Source organism: Leopardus geoffroyi, chromosome B3 (genome assembly GCF_018350155.1).
Source record: "Leopardus geoffroyi isolate Oge1 chromosome B3, O.geoffroyi_Oge1_pat1.0, whole genome shotgun sequence".
NCBI classification, from domain to species: domain Eukaryota; kingdom Metazoa; phylum Chordata; class Mammalia; order Carnivora; family Felidae; genus Leopardus; species Leopardus geoffroyi.
In genome coordinates, this window is record NC_059337.1 from 99,608,686 (window position 1) to 99,626,244 (window position 17,559).

The window sequence follows — 17,559 nt, forward strand, 5'->3', positions numbered from 1 at the left end:
GCATGAATCAGCTGCAACAGGCCTCTCTCCAGACTGAATCACAATCTGTGGCAGTGGCCCCAGGAATCTGCACTTGAGAATATCTCCCCAGGCGGTTCTGACATTTGCCCAAGTCTGGGAACCCCATGTTTAGAGGCTCCACCAGGAAAAGAGCCCCACTGTTCCCTATCTATAAAGTGCTCACAATGACTCTGTAAGGAAGGTACTAATATCCCCCTTTTGCAGATGAGAACACTGAGGCACAGAGAGGTCACACAGCTAGTAGGCAGTGGAGCTTGCTTTTGAACCCAGGTAATCTGACTTCAGACCCCATGATAATATTTCAACAGAATTATTAAGAGGACATAACACAAGCAAAATATGAAATATATGCTAACATATTTAAGAAAGATGTTTAACATGAGTTCACTCTTCCCCCATTACACCCAGAAAGTCCCATCGAGGGAAACATGCTAATCTTTGAACATTCTGCCTAAGGACGTTTTTACTCCACTGTGTGTTATTTTCCCATTGTGCAAAAGACCTCCTTTTTTTTTTGTCTAACCTAGATGGACACCATGATGTCATGCTTATTTGCCCTTTCCTGACCTAAACAGTAATGAAATTTACGTCCTTGAAAAACCCTCCTATTCAGAGCCAGGACACTAAAAGCTTATTCAGATACGAGACAAGTGTCCTGATATTATCTGGTCTAGACATAGGGACTCATGAAAGAAGGTACAATTAGAATCTTTCGGTCTGGAGCTGATGTCTTCAAATAAATTTTCCGAAAATCTGATCTTAATATGTGTTATTTTTTATAAAGAAAGTGAGAGAGCAAACATCTTTCCCAGGTCTTCGCCAGGGCAGTTGTGTTTCTTCTTTCTACATCCTCTCGAGCTGCCAAAGTCGGTAAGTGAACCTGTGACTGGCAGGCAGGGTTTCTCTCGCGTCAGGCACAGGACTCTGCACGCCTAAACAAAAGTGGTGAAAAGCCACTTACTTTCCTAGCACATGAGTGGTGTTTCCTGAGGTCCCACCAGAGTGGTCATGGATTCGTTCGGGGTCCAAAATTAATTTATTAAGATGGCAGTTTGGCCTGTTTTGCCAGACAGAGGGCCCACGTGTGATCCTTTTTCACAGAACACAGTTATTGTCAGAACCAAAGACCGACAAAAAGGTTCTTTTCCTCTGGAGAACCCTGTTACCATTGGTATCGCTAAAGTAATGGACTTAGATGCTGTGGCAAAAGTCCCACCCATGTTAGAAAGCAGGAGACCAACAACACGATCAAGTTATAAGTAGCTGAACTCCTTCAGGTGCTTCCAATCCACACTATTCTTACCGGAAATCATAGGGAAGGTCTTCAGGACAAAGAGAGCGAAGAGATGTTGTTTTTATATTAATGCAAATCAATAATTGTTGAATGGATAGATGAGGGCACAAGCATTCACTGTGGTTGTTTTGCTCCTGAGGCTACTCCTTGCCTCCTCTTTCCCATTCTTCTCTGTCATCTCTTCCCAGACATTACCAGTTAGTGCTGTGAAAACCACTCAACAATTTTGTGGGTCTGCTCTGCTCTCATCTTCCACCCTACCCCATTTCAAAACCTACCCCATATCAATGCAATGGTTTTTCCAAAATGCAAGCCTAGTTATGTATCTAAGTTATGTGGTTCTCATTTATCCACACTGGCTGAAACATCATGGAAGGTACTTCCCAAAAGGTGGATCCCAGTCCACCTTTACAATCCATGGAGCACCCCCTCGATACAGCCCAGCCATTTGTTCCCACTATGCCAAACTATTCATGGTTCACAGAATAAGCCATGTTCTGTCCTACCCTCTTTCTGAACAGTTACCTAGCTTGCAAACTCCCCTTCCTATCACTGAGCACTCAGGCACCATCTCAGTTGCTGACTGTTCTGAAGGCTGTCCTGGCAACCCAGACAAAATAAATCTATCCCGTCCCTATGTTTCCTCTCCTCAGTTTCCCCCATCTGTGCTCCTAAGGGGTGTACATGGCTGTCCCGTCTACTTAGCCAGTTTGATCGAAGAAGCTCAACTTGTTGAGATAAAAACATGGACCCATTTTATCTTTCCCATGGCTGCTAACCCACTTGGTTCCTTTGTTTGACTCTCCTTTCCCTCTGGGCAGCAAGCTCCCTTAACAATAGTTCATTCTATCCCAGAACTCTTCAGTCACTTCTGTTTATTAAGACAATCTGGTCCTGTTAACCATCTCATATTTGGTACAAACCCCTCTCCATCTCCCCAGGGCAGACAGGACAAGGCTGGACTGGGGGCACATCTGCTTTCTGACATGGTCCCCTTCTTAAAAGATCAGAGTGAGTAGGAGGTTCCCTACTCAGGGAACCTCAGAGGGAGCAGAGGTTTCCCTTTGTCACTTTTTTCTTTATCTTCAGTGGTAATGAGGCTGTTGGCAACTCTTTTGTTTCTCCCAGCTCATTGGTTGGTGGGGGACGGGCCAGGAGTAGTCTTATAAAGAGTCACTGTGGTCAGAATGGAAGCCCCCAAATCTGCATTGATGGGAACTCAGTCCCAAAAAGTCACCTAAGCATTGGTGGTTACTTCCCAGGAGAATCCACAGCAACTCCAGCTGACCTTTACCCCCAACCGCCCCCTCCTCCTCCCCCCCCCCCCCCCCGTCCCAATGGAGGCATGGCTCACATCCCTCTTTGCTCCTTGCCACAACTTTTGTTGAAAAAATTGAGAGGTCTTGTGGGGTTTATTGTTAGAGAATTTCATCTAGACCTATAAAATCAACAATAAAACTTCGACAAGGAAAATATGTGCTCATATGCTCAGGTTCAAAATAAATATTCTGAAAGACACCCAATTTATTGAGGATTCTTTTTAAAATTTTCTCTTGGCTTTCTTAAGAATTTATCTATGAGCTAAATTTTAGGGTATCATGTAGAGCCAATCACTTGTGTAAATTTTGTAATTTTAAATCATAAATAAAAATTTATCTTTAAATTATAATTAGATTTGAAAGAAATCTGCCCCAGCATTTCTCAAAGTATGCTCTGAAGTACTGGGGATGTTCTGTGAAGATATCACTCGGTGATCAGATTCATCTGGGAAACAGCATATTGTCTAGAGCCCCCTCCTGGAGAGTCACCATAGGTATTGGAATATCAAAATCGCTGAGAAGTTACGCAGTAAATAAACCTGCTTAACATTCTTGAACCTAAGATTTTACAAAATTATTTGAGCTCTGAATTTCCTGCCCCAACTTTTTACCTTGTGTAACACTTATTGACCCAGTTTGGAACTTGCTGGCTCTTGCAATGAGGCAGTGTTGGATGCCAGAAAGAATATTAAGAAATGGCAGTTACAGGGCCTGGCTTTGTCTGCTTTGTACCCTGGAGTACCCCCAGGCACAGAAATTTATCTCTTGGTGTCACTTCTCTATCATCTATAATACGTGGGAGGCTTTCGTTCAATGCAGATCTAACCTTCCCCAAGATAGACATTCAAAAAAATTACCTTGTGATTCAACAGCCAAAAATTAATAGTAAAGCACCAGTAGCTGCCTATATATGTGTTTTTCAACAAACCTATGGAAATTCTGCCTGATTAGGTTTTTGAAACCTTTATGTGAAATATTAGTCAAAACGCAGAAAGATTTTTCTGGAAAAGGAACAACAGATTAATTTTAAGCCATTTGGTTCTAAGATATGATGGAACATCAAAGAGGTAAGTTATCAACAATTTTAGTTTTTGCATACATAGAGTAATACAAAATATACATCTTTTTACATGCCAATCCTCTTTATAGACATTACTAAACACAGTTAACACACAGTCTATGAAAATCATAGAAATCTGGATTAATCAATATTCAGCATATGGTTTCATCAGGGTGTTACAAATCAATTTTTAAAAAAATAGATAAATAGCTGCATTTAATTCTCCAAAGTTATTGGAAAGAAATAAAAATTCATTGTTGAGTAAGTATTAAATTGGAACACTTAGAATCTTAATTCTAAAATTATAGAAGTAATTCTACACAAAGTCCATGAGACTTATTTTTTTGTTTTGTTTTGTTTTGTTTTCAATTCAACTTAATTCTTCCACTCCAGTTAAATATTTCAGATTTCCTCTCTGTGGGACTCAGGCTGATTACTGAAGGGTTCCTGGCACCTGAGAATGGCATCTGTCTTCCTGTCACCATGCCAACTTCACTACAAAGGAGGGATTTCCCCTTTTTTCCCAGTCTTCCCTCCAGTGAAGGAGGGACACACTCCTGCCTCGGGGGAGGGGGGAGGGGGAAGAGCACGATTTCTAATCATAGTTGGTTCCTTTCCTCCTCCTTTGTGTGAGAAAAAGCCTTGAAATGAAACGCTTTGTCTTTTTAAATATGATTTTTGTGTTCTCACTAGTCTTACTGACGTCTTTGTGTGGTGCAGTGGCTGGGATCCCACTGCATTTACATGGCAACCAGGAAATCAGTCATTCAGAGTTGCCATGGTAACCAGAGGTGGGGAGGGGGGCAGGGAGAAGTCCATTTTATCCCAGTAGGCTGGTGTCCCTTCCAGGAAGCCTACAGAATTTTTAGAAAGAGGTCATTATGAACACAAGAACAACAACAACAACAACAACGACAACAACAACAAAATGCCAGTTGGCGTTCGGACAACCATGCTCCGGCATCACAAAGCTCTTTGTAGTAGAGGAGGGTGCCAGTGAGCAGGTGGCAAACATTACAAGGAGATAAAGGGCGTTGCCTTCTCCCCTCAGAGCACAGGGTGTTGACTTGGTCTAGCAGGTCTGTTCAGGGAAGTCCCTAAGCACAAGCTCCACACTGAATTGCCCGATTCTCTCTCAAGTTTCAGGTCTGCAAAGGAAAGGCAGGTAACTGAGGTGTAAGGAGGGGGAGTGTCTTGTTTGGGTTGGGGCACAGTTCTACTTTTCTGGTAAGAAGAACCCTGAACTGCAGAAGTGGAGCAAAGGGTGCTGTCCCAAGAAAAACGGAAGTGTCTGTTATGTCTTGTTTCCTGCCACATCTGCTTCTGGAGCTGAGGGTAGTCATATTTCAATTTTTTTTTTTTTTTTTAAAGAAAGTCATGTGAGGTTAACCAGTGAGATTATCTTTTACAGGCTTGATAATTAGAATCCCCAGCTGATAGGCAGATCATGTTTTATAACAAACTACAGGGGCTCTGGTCCCCCTGAACAGACTTGGCTCCTGGATTTATTTAGTCTGACCTGTGGGGAGCCAGAACTACCCATGATTTGATCATGTTTATAGCTAAACTTGAGAATGCCCTACTTGATTTTTAAGTTTTCTAATGGCAGTATCCTAATAGGGAGATAGGAAAGTGCCTCTGCAAAGGTAGATCCTCTGGTTTGTAAAATGAGGAAAAAAAAAACAAAACCTCTCATCTTCCTTTCTAACAGCAGAGTGTTTGTTACTCTTTTCCTCTTCTGAAGATGAAATGATCCAACTCTTGATTTCTACCCCTCCTTCCTGCAAACTGCCCTCCTCTGCTCCCTGTGTTCATCTCAGTAAATGGCTCCAACATTCATCATTCAACTGAGAGTCTTCCTTATCCATACTTCTCTCACATTCAGTTTAGCAGCTAATTCTTACAGGTCTGGTTTCAAAACAAGTCCTGAATGCAGTCTCTTCTCTCCACCTTTTTATCCATCATACCCAAGCTGTCATCATCCTTCTAAATTCTAAAAGAGCCTCTTGACTGGTCTTCTGGTTCCCATCCTGGTCACACAAGGCAAGTTAGGTCATGCCATGCCCACATTGAGACCGCTCCCCACCCACCCCATGGCTGTGCACAACACTCAAAATGCAGCCGTGGCCTGCTGGGGCCCCAGACCCCTCCATCCTCATACCCTAACACTTCCCTGTGTGTGCACTCTGTTCTCTTATGCTGACCTTGTCATTCTTTGAACACATCCAGGATTCTTCTTTGGGTCTTTGCACCTGCCTTGATATTCTTTCCCCTGCCCCCCATGTTAGGAGGGCTCCTTTCCTCGCTTTCTTCAAGTCTCTAAATAGGCTCTCCTACAGGAAGCCTTTTTTGTTTGTTTGTTTATTTTTTAATATAATTTATTGTCAAATTGGCTAACATACAGTGTGTAAAGTGTGCTCTTGGTTTTGGGGGGTAGATTCCCGTGGTTCATGGAAGACTTTTGATCAGCCTGGGTCTTTCATTGGAAACGAGAGTCACACAAGTTTTAGGAGATGAAAGGACTTGTTTGCTGTGTGCAGGAGTAAGGAAGCCAACAGCGAGATTGAATGCCATAGCTAGTCTTAAGGGGGCAAAGGGAAAAAATAATATTGTAGGCGCACAAAGGGAGCTGCATCCTGGAGTCCCGTGGGGCTGCCCAGAACAGAATGCTGAGGCCTAAGCCACTGACCTCACTTTCTGTGGATTGGCCAAACAGAGCTGGAAACCAGAATCCAAGAGAGTCCAGGTAATGTAGTATTGGGTACTATAGAAGTTATCAATGGTTGCACAACAAATAGCCCCAAAATACACTGGCTTGAAACAATAAACATTTGTTATCTCTTTCTTTGGGTGGGGAACTTGGAAGTAGCTTATCTTCGTGTTTCCAGTCCCAACCCTCATGTGACATTGCAGTTAAGACATCAATTATTCGAAGGCTCATGTGGGATGAAGGATCCATATCCAAGGTGGCTCACTTACACGGCTGGTGAATTGTTGTTGGTTGTCAGCAGGAGACCTAAGATCCTCCCCATGTGGGCCTCTCCACAGGGCCGCTTGAGCATCTTCACAACATGGCATCTGGCTTCCCCCAAGGGAGTGATCCAAGAGACCAGGGTGGAAGCTACAATGCCCTTTTGTGACCTAGCCTTGAAAATTCCTTGGGTCACTTCAGCTGAGTAGAGCAGTTCTGAGTCAATGTGAGAGGAGACCACACAAGGGTGTGCGTACCAGGAGCCAGTAATAACTGGGGGACATCTCAGATGTAGTAGAGATACCACTGACTGCAGCACAAAGCAAAGAAGGGTGGAGGATGAATTGAAATGGCCAGGGTGGGGGGGGGGGGGAATGTAGAAATCAGGGGATAGCAACCTTCTTACTTAAAGTATTGTATGCCATCCTGCCACTCCATTCCCCTTTACTCTGTTTTATGTTTCTTCATAGGACTTAATGCTACCTGACATATATTTGTGTATTAACCACATTGACCCTGAACAACACAGGAGTTAGGAGCACTGATACCCAACACAATAAAAAATCCACACATAACTCTTGACTCCCCCCAAACTTTACTAATAGCCTACTATGGACTGGAAGGCTTACCATAACATAAACAGTTGATTAATACACATTTTGTATGTTGTATGTATTATATACTATATTTTTTGCAATAAAATGAACTAAAAAAAATGCCAAGAAAATTGTAAGGAAGAAGGACTATACTTGTAGTACTGTACTGTATGGGGAAAAAAAAACCCACGTGTAAGTGGACACGTGAAGTTTAAACCCATGTTGTTCAAGGGTCAACTATGTTTTATTTTATTTTTTTAATTTTTTTTTAATGTTTATTTATTTTTGAGACAGAGAGAGACAGAGCATGAGTGGGGGAGGTTCAGAGAGGGAGGGAGACACAAAATCCGAAACAAGCTCCAGGCTCTGAGCTGTCAGCACAGAGCCCGACGCAGGGCTCGAACCCACAAACCGTGAGATCATGACCTGAGCCGAAATCGGAAGCTCAACCGACTGAGCCACCCAGGCGCCCCTACTATGTTTTATTTTTTATTCTCCCACTATCGTATAAACTTCATGAGATAAGAGACTTAGTCTATTATGTTTCCTGCTGGCACTTAGCAACCTATCAAGAAATACTTCTGTAATTGAATGTATAAATGATACCCAATTTTAGATAAAAAAATAAATGTTTTTAAATGCCCAATTCCAGTAACATCTCCACCTTTTTAAAACTAAAATCTTATCCCCTCTGCCCCCCCCCCCAAAAAAAAAGAAAGAGCACTGCTACTCAGTGAATTAGCATTTGCCTCTGGGAGCTTTGCAAGAAACACAGTTGCCTCTTAGTCCTGTCTCCTCCTTTGGTTTGCTATTCCTTTGAGTTGTTGCTAGTGCTGTCCTGAAATTTTAAAACCAAGGTTTCACATCTCTCCTTCTTAAAAGTAAATTAAATTGTTTTCTGTTTATCTGGCTCTCCGTTGAGTTCTGTTTTCTGAGGTCTTGTTTAAAAATGGTTTTTGGAGGAAAATAAACACTTCCCTCCTAGCTTCCCCTTTATTTCCCCCTCCTCTGTTTCTTCCTGAAATCTGGCAAGGGCACATGTGACAATTTCTTGTCCTCCGTGGCACTTAAGAGGCTAAAGAGATTGTTGACCTCTGGTTACCATAGTCAGAAGAGAACAGAGCAAGCAGGAAACAAAACACTTGTCCTGGACCACCGCCCCCCCACCCCCCCGGCACCAACTGGGGAGCCCATGTTCATGCCTTATCCCAACTGACTGATCATAAGAAGAAGGCAGCCTCAGGAACATCTAAACCCAAATCTAGAGTGGGTAAACCCAAATCTATCCTCTACCAGCCCTAGAAGGTGCATGATAAATTAACACCTTCTCAGATAGGAATTGGGAGAAAACTAGTCTGTTATGCTCTGAAGCAATGGCCCTTGGAGTGGAGGAGACAAGCTGGTTGTTACAGCCAGTGAGAAGACATGACTTAGTGCCACACTTAGTGCCATACTGACACACGGAATCTACACACAGAAGTCTTCATTGTAATTCCTTTCGGTAATGAGCTACACCCATTCAGAATCTGTACCAGAACCAACAGCTTTAGCTCTCATCAATACTAAACCTCATCATTTGTATATATTAGAGATATGAATAGTGAGTTTCTGTCATTCTTGTCAAGTTCACTTAACAAAGATTTCGTGAGTAGATACTGGGGACCAGGCACCATCAAGACCCTGGCTAATCAAAATAAGCACCTAGTTATCTTCCTAGAAATGTAGGGGTAGAGAGGTGTTTTGATTTTTCTCATCTGATGATTGTCATAAATGGTGGGGCTTTGAAGATTCTTCTTAGGCTATTGTTCCAGAATAAAGTGGGCGAGTCTGTCTCACTAAAAAATTAAGCAAATATATTCATTACTGTACACTTTCACTTCTTTCTTGGAATCTTATTTTTCTCTCGTGGGGTCCCCTTAGCTATGGGCACATACAATGTTTTTTTTTCCCTCTTGTGTATATTGTTTGAGATTATTTCTTTCACTTTCTGCAGATATCAAACCACGGATATACATATATAATCCTTAGAACATGGGGAATGCAGTCTTATGTTAGAGTGCCAAGTGTATTTATTGGGTATTGGTGGAGTTTTCTTAGTCATATTTATGCCATTAATTTTTAGTATAAATCTACCTACTTTCTAAATGTGAAAATGTGAGGTTGGGGAGTTAGGAATGTACACAGATATTTTAGTAGCAAACAAATGACTTGGCTGTGGGCTGGGTGAATTCTGGTATTTTGAGCTGGGAAGGATGCAATGACAATAACTGATTTTGAGCAAGTAACCCATTCTTTTCGTGTGAAAACAAAGCCATAAAGGACAAGGTATAAATAGTGACAAACTTGCCTACCAACAAGATACTATAGGACTTTATTAATTTTTTTAAAAATTGCAACTAAATCCACAAATGTTTGGCTCATAATCTTCCTCCTAAAATTAATCTGTGTCCTTTACTTGGCATGCTTTTGCCTTTATTCATACATGCGACAAATATTTATTGCACACCTACAACATCCTGTGCACTAAGCATTGCAGAAGGTACTAGAGATATAGCACCGAGTAAGACATTACCTGGGTATTCTAGAATTCCACATACGGCAGATGATAGAGAAGGAGAAACACACAATGACAATAAAGTGTGATAAGAGCAATAGCCAGGATAAGCAAGAGGTGATTTGTGAAGGAGGAAGGATCCACCTAACCCAGTCATTTTCTTTGAGAAAACTTCACAAGTAAAAATAGTAATTTCCTGAGGAATCATATTGTTTATTTTTGCCAAGTCAATAATTTGAGATATCCAAATTTACTATACACTACACAATTCTCCTCTGTTGAAATTTCCCTGTGTAATCATACTGAAAGAGCAGACCTAGGCCGGCCGACTAGTGACTATGTCCCCGACATGGCCGCAGAAAGAAGTTCCCGCTCAAACCTCAGACCACGCCTCCTCCCCTTGAGTAACTTATGTTTTCTAAGAAAGCAGGCTACCGATTGATGCATTCTTCCGAAGTCTAAGGTGGGAGGAAGGGGGGTGTGAGAGGCGTGGAAAGTGTGAGTAGAAGAGGGAGGGCTTCTCTCAGGTAGGGGCCAAAGGCAGGAGCCCTCAACCCTGTCCAGGCTTAGAATGACCTGGGAGCATTTTTCCCCTCCCCAAACCAATTAAATCAGAATCTCTGGGGATGGTGTTTGGTGCTAGGTATTTATATAGCACAGCAAGGCTGACAGCCAATGGTTAATAGGTGACCAGTGAGAAACGTTCTGTATACACTGAGGCCAAACATGTTAGAGATCCTCAGACACAGTGGTTCTTAAACTTCAGGTGCATCAGAATCTCCTGGAAGACTTGTTCAAACATAGATTGCTGAGCCCCACCCCCAGAGTTTCTGATTCAGTGGGTCTGTGAGCCCCAGGCCCAACATTTGCATTTTTAACAAGTTCCAGGTGACACTGATAATTGCTGATCTGGGACCACACCTTGGCAGCCATTGTTCTATCCTTCCCCAGCCAATAGGCTGAGGCCACGACCCTTCCCCAGCCAGTCGGCTAAGGCCATGATCCCTATAAAACCTTTGTGCTTTTGAAACCCCCCCGTGCTCTCTCTCTTTCCGGTGTCTCACTGCTGTGTCGGTGCAGGTAGGGGATTGAGCTCAAGCTAGCTCGAATAAAGGCTCTTTGCTTTTGCATCGGACTCGGCTCCCTGGTGGTCTTTGGGGATCACGAATTCTGGGCATAACAATACAAATGAAAGAACGTTGAATACCTTCTTACTAACGGAACTGATACCATTTTTGTAACATTTCACAGGAAGTTATAGAAAATGTTTTGCGTTACTGAAGATGCACCATCCAAGTGTGCAGATTTGCAAGAAGAGTAATCAATGATAAAACTTTTAGGAGCTTTCTACATAGAGTGGGACTCCACTGTCATCTGAGCAAATAATGGATTTTCATACTAGTTTAATATTAACATTAGTCAGCTGGTAACTTCAGGGTGTGTCCTTTTAAAAAAATATTTTTGAGAGAGAGAGAGAAAGAGAGAGAGAGTGAGGGAGGGGCAGAGAGAGATGGAAACAGGATCTGAAGCAGGCTTCATGAATGGGGCTTGAACTCAGGAACCGTGAGATCATGACCTGAGCCGAAGTCGGAGGCTTAACTGACCGAGCCCAGGGTCTGTCCTTTTTTAACTTCAGTATCACCTTTTCCTTTTTTTCTGATTTTCTGATTCTGAAGGACATTTTGGGTAATATATTAAGCAGCCAGGGTGGTTTGCTCATTCCTAGAATTTTGTAAAAAATATGTGCTTGTGTTTTCTAAGTGGTCAGCAGTACTCATAACTTTCTCCCACAGGGCCTCATTGTTTAGATTCAGTTAAAGTCAACAAACGTGTACTGAGCATAACGTGACATGCCGAGTCCTGTGCAAGGTGCTGAATGGTGCAGAGAGCACAGCCCTTGTCCTCAGCACTCAGTCTACTTATTAGACTCAAGTGGACTCTGGTGGGAGAGACAGGGTCACCACCTAGCCCTTAACACCATAGTTCCTTCCTCAGTGCCTGGGGTTCTGTCTCTGAAATTCTATCATAGGAAAATTCAAAGTGAGAACTTAGGAGAAAAACAGAGCTGGTGGGGAGACCGAGGTCGTAAGTAAACCTGTGAAGTATCTTTACAATGGGGAAATCAACAAAGACACAAAGAGGCTTTCAAACATCTTTTGTTCTCCAGCCTTTTGCAACCCTGTTTGCTATAGAAAGAGATCACCTTATCTGGTTGACATATTTGGTGCAGAAAAATCAAGTCTCGCCTTTCTGCCCTGCCTGCAAATGATTGGAGTTCTCAGCATACAGCTTTTCTTTCAAGACACTTCAAAATGGTTTCCTTGTGTGACGTTAATCTCACCGATTCCTGTCCTTTAATACTGACATTCCTTTCAAGGGTTGTTCTCCCAAGGCTTTGCTGCACTCCATGGTCTCTAACCTCTGTCGTACTTTGTTGCTGACTCCCTCTTCTTGATCCTGTTGCTCACTTCCTGTTGTCCCTGATTTTCTGTGTGGTGTTTCAGAGACTTTTTAGAGGAAACAAGTTGTATTTTGCGGCAATTGCTGTTTCTGTCCTTATGGTAATAATGCATTTGGTTTAGACTGTCTCATCAACCTAGTCAATGGTCCAGCTCCCACTCCTGCTGGTGGAGGGTCTGGAACGTTTCCTCCTTCTGGGAAGACCAGGACTGCAGACACAGTGCAGGCAGTGTGCACTCGGGGAGCGTCCAGCCTTCTTCAGCCTGGCCAAGCGCCCGCTGTTTCCATCCACATCCAGGCCGCTTGCTGACTGACTTCCAGCTCTGGTTCTGCCTCCCTCCCCATCTCCTGTCTTCTTCCTTCCTGCATCCCTCCATACCTAGTATCTTCTAGCAAGACCTCATGCTTCATGGTTAGCCTCCTCAGCTCCCAGCTCCTGGCCACCCTTGGCCTCCGAACCCACCCCCTTCCTTCCCATCAACACCTGTGTTTCTTCACTCATGGGATATTAGGAAAGCAAATTTCTTGAACTCATTCATCAGTGACAACCTCCCCAGGGCCTTATGCCTGTAACACACACACATGTACCTTTGGGTTAACAACCCAAATTGGTTTAATGGTGACGTTTCAGGCAATATCAGGGAAGTATCTGGAGGGCGTCACACTCTTCCACTGAATCGCCTCCTTAGCCCTGCCCACGGGAAAGGGAGAGGGGAATTCATGCCTCTAACATTTTGCCCTCTAGAGGAAGCCTTGGTCATTACTCTGCAGACCCCTTGTCCTACTAGCTTTTGTCCTGGGCCATGACACAGAGACGGCCACTTTTCATTAGTGAGGGGCAGCCGCTCTCTCTCAAGAAAAATCTATTCTGTCTACCTCCCCCCGCCCCCCCCCACCCTGACTCTCTTTACTCCAAACATGATTTAGTCTTGTTGACTCCTAACAGCTGGGGTAGGCTCAGATGTCTTGGGGGGAGGGGGGTTGGCAATGACCCTGTGACACATAGATCTGACTGGCACAAGATTTATTAATGTATGAACTTTCTTTCCATTTCACCCTCCCCTCTTCATTGCAGCCACACACAGATGCAATCCAGCAGCGGCTTTGCCGGTTCGCTTTATGGCTCCTGGCTGCTACAACAGAATAAGAAAGGATAGAGAGACATCAAAGCTGGGACATGGACAGGAAAGTAGGGAGGGCTTAGCCAGAGAAAGCAAGTCAATCAAAATAGTAAAGAACTAGCAGGCATGGCGAGGGCGGCAGAGGGACAGGAACAATATCGTCAAGAGATTGGAGAAGGGTTTGGGGATCTGGCATAGGAGAGCCTCTGGGACAGCTGCGAGGCGGCAAAAACTGGAGCGTGCAGGAGGGAATGCGAAAAGTGTTTCTGGCTTATAAATCAGTCTCTTTAAAGTTCACCCAGAAATGCAAGTAAAGAATAGCTTTTTTCCTTTTTTTCTACTTCTTTTTAGAGTTTATTTTTTAAAATTACTTTTTGTTGCCAGATTGTGCTTCTTTATAAGCAATTCAGTGCAGACGTAGAACCAGGATTTACCTACATAACCAAAATTCAGAATTTGGCATGCAAGTTGCAGAGAACCGTGGTTTTCTGCAAACAAGCAAACAAACAAACCTAGAGGGATTATTGTCTCTTATCCCATGACCAACTTCTCATATCAGAGACTTCCCTTTTCTTCCCCTCCCCAGGCACCCAAAGGAATACAGTGGCAGGTTTGGAAGTTCTGCCAATGATGACTATTATACAAACAGTAACTGCCTGCTTTGTGACACGCGAAGATGAACAGAACGTGGCCCTAACCTTAAGGGGCTCAAACAGTAACAGGTGAGGCGGACATGTAACAGCTCATGAAAACAGTGCGGTTAATGCTGACTCAGAGGTCGAGGCCAGGCACCGTGTGTTCTCCCAGCAAAAAACACCCGGCCCTGGGGCACCTGAGTGGTTCAGGCAGTCGGGCATCCGACTTCAGCTCAGGTCATGATCTCTCAGCTCGTGAGTTCGAGCCCCGCGTCGGGCTCTGTGCTGACAGTCCAGACAGGGCCTGGAGCCTGCTTCGGATTCCGTGTCTCCCTCTCTCTCCGCCCCTCTCCCACTCATGTTCTGTCTGTCTCGCTCTTAAAAATAAATAAGTAAATATTAAACACAAAAACAAAAACACCCGGCCCTGCTTGTGCAGTCAGGGCAGGCTTCGGAGAGAAGCTGAGTCTGAAGAGATAGGAAGGGGTTGTCAGCAGACAAAATGGAGGAAGGAATGAGGGTGTTGCTACCCAAATGAAGGGCATATGCCAAGGTGCAAAGGAGACAAAGGGCACGGTCCCATGAGAATCCCCATGGAGGTGGAGGTGGGGTTGTAGGTTAGCCAATAAGGTGAGAGTGTAGCTGGGTGACATTCTGTAAGGTCCTGTGTGCCAGGCAGAGGAATGAAGATTTGTGTCCTCTAGGCAATGGGGAGGGGAGATGCTGACGAGGTATAGCAGGCCAGTGATGGTATCAGCTATCAACGGCTTATCTTAGAGTTTATTTTTATTTATTTAGAGAGAAAGAGAGCAGGCGGGGGGAGGGGGCAGGCAGAGGGGGAGACAGAATACCCAGCAGGCTCCAGGCTCCGTGCTGGCAGTGCAGAGCCCAAAAGCAGGGCTCGAACTCAGGAACCGTGAGATCATGACCTGAGCCTAAATCAGGAGTCGGAGGCTTAACTGAATGAGCCACTAAGGTGCCCCCTGAACTGTTCATTTTAATTTTTTTTTAACATGAGAGACTGGAGGGGCGCCTGGGTGGCTCAGTCGGTTAAGCGGCTGACTTCGGCTCCGGTCATGATCTCGCGGTCCGTGAGTTCGAGCCCCGCGTCGGGCTCTGTGCTGACAGCTCAGAGCCTGGAGCCCGTTTCAGATTCTGTGTCTCCCTGTCTCTGACCCTCCCCTGTTCATGCTCTGTCTCTCCCTGTCTCAAAAAATAAAAAATAAAACGTTAAAAAAGAAGAGAGACTGGAGGTAGCAGGACACAGGAGGGAGTATTGCAGTCATATAGAGGAAACCAAAGCATTTATGTTAAGACAGGGGCACGGAAAACAGGGATTTAGTCAAAGGGATAGTTCAGTGCTATCAAATTATATGGGAACAAACAGATAAGGAACTTTCAATCAGACATGGGGTGACAAAGACAAATAGTTTTGATAGCATTCTTATATTCCCCCTGTAGGAAACAGGTTTATAGTCCTCATTAAATAAAGTGGAGAATACAGAAAGGGGAACATGCTTTGGGTAAGGCAATATATAAAATTTGGAAAATGTTAATTTCAAGGGACATTCAGCTAGAATGTTCAGTAATGCAGGAGAGATACCAGGCTGAAACGATGGCTTCTTTATGACCATCAACCACTTCTACACGGTGGACCTAAGAAATAGAAGGTATCAATGCCTATAAATAAGACTATTGATGAGTTGGAGTGTTTTACGGGTTTCTGTTCTGTGCATTGATACAACGCATCTAGGCTAGGCTCATGGTTAGTTACTGACGGCATGAACTGTTAATGGTGAGATGTAATCATATCTCCCAAGAAATGAACACTTTGCAGACTTAGTGTGTACTTACACTATGCTTGTGTTAAGAGATCTGAACTGGATTGATCTTCTCTCTTGGCCAATCTACTCCCCCCATCTTTTTCTTCTCCAGAAAGAGTCTGTTAGGCCCAGTTGAAAGCAATGAGGTTAATGACAGAAAGAGAAAGAGCTTAAAATCTAGTTTTCGGCTGTGAAGAGAGGTTGGTTGAGCGCTCACAGCAGTGGTCAGGTGAAACTACTGAGAGTTTATTAAGCTCCAGAGGGGGAAGAGCCAATCAGAAAACAACAGGTCAAATTCCTGGCAGATTTCCTTGTCTGAGATTTTCCTATAAAGATGTAAAGGTAAATACCAACCACTCTCTGCTGGTTGAGAGAACGTGTGAGAAGGAGAGAGACAAACAGAGGATTAGAAAAATAAATAAATGAAGAGACCTGTTTGAATCCAGAGTTCACACCAAAATCCACTAGTCTAAAACTAACCAGAGATTTGTTTCCGTAATCTTCCAACCATTAATAATTGCGCTTCTCATTTTTTTCTTAGACTTTGTAGCACAGATACTGTATTTAAATTTTTACTTAAAAGCTCCTGGGAACCTCTGCCATGAAGATTCCTGATTTGGAGATAATTCGTGTCTGATTTCCATTGGGTTGCAGGAGGCAGTGGGAATCTATGTCCAATCTTTCTCCCTACCACAATTCTGTTTCTTGGTGGCTCAAAAGCAGTTCCTTGATTTTAATCTTAGAATAACCCATTTTGTAATTTTCTGATGTTAGTGAGTTGACATTAGGGTCCTTTTTGATAAAAGATTTCCAGAAAGAAAAGTCAAGTCTGTTCTTGGAACATCAAAACAAAGAGTATGCTGGGACCGTGTCAGAACATTTCCTATTTACTAAATTCTGTACCTTCAGGTGCATGTGGCCTCAAACTGCCGAAGGGTTAAAGCAGGACTGGATTTAAACAGGTGGAGGTCAGGAATTAACTCTTTTGCCTGGGGAGGGTTAGCTTTCTGGGCACTGAAGCCTGGAGAGAGGTTTCTTAACAGCAATGCTTGGACACTGGGAAGATTTTCTCCTGCCCCTAGGCCATGTTTAATCTGTAGCTTCCCCAAAGCACCTTGTATTGGAATTGAGGGGAGGGTGATTCACAAACTGAATAGATTGTCGACAAGAGCATCAGAGTTTAGTGATGAATATACTGATGGTGGGGAACTCAGAAACCAAAGACTGGTCCTGATGTGGCTGCTGACTCTCAAAAGTCATCTCGTCTCAGAGCATCCACGTTCTCTAAAAAGAGCTAATGTGTATCTAACACTTCCTAAGTCCCGGGAACTCTTAGCATTTTGTGGCCATCTCCTGTAACCCTCACATTTCTGCTGTGGGATGTGACTGTAATCCTTTCCATTTTGCAGATGAGGGAATCGAGGGACACGGAAGTTAAATAATTCACCCAAGTTCATATAGTCAGTCATGACAGCTTGGATTCAAGTCCTAGTGGACAGACTGCCTGCAGTCTCTACCCTTACCCATAAAGCCCTAAAGCAAGGGGGAAAGGATTAGAGGGTCATGAGGGTCCTTTCAGCCCTACCAGTGGGAGTGGGTGGGGGCAGGGGCAGAGTTCTCTTTCTAGGCTGGGAAGGCATTCAGCTCCCCCCCCCCCCCCCCCCATTCCTTGGCACCTCTGAGAATCTTTTGGGAATATGTCTTC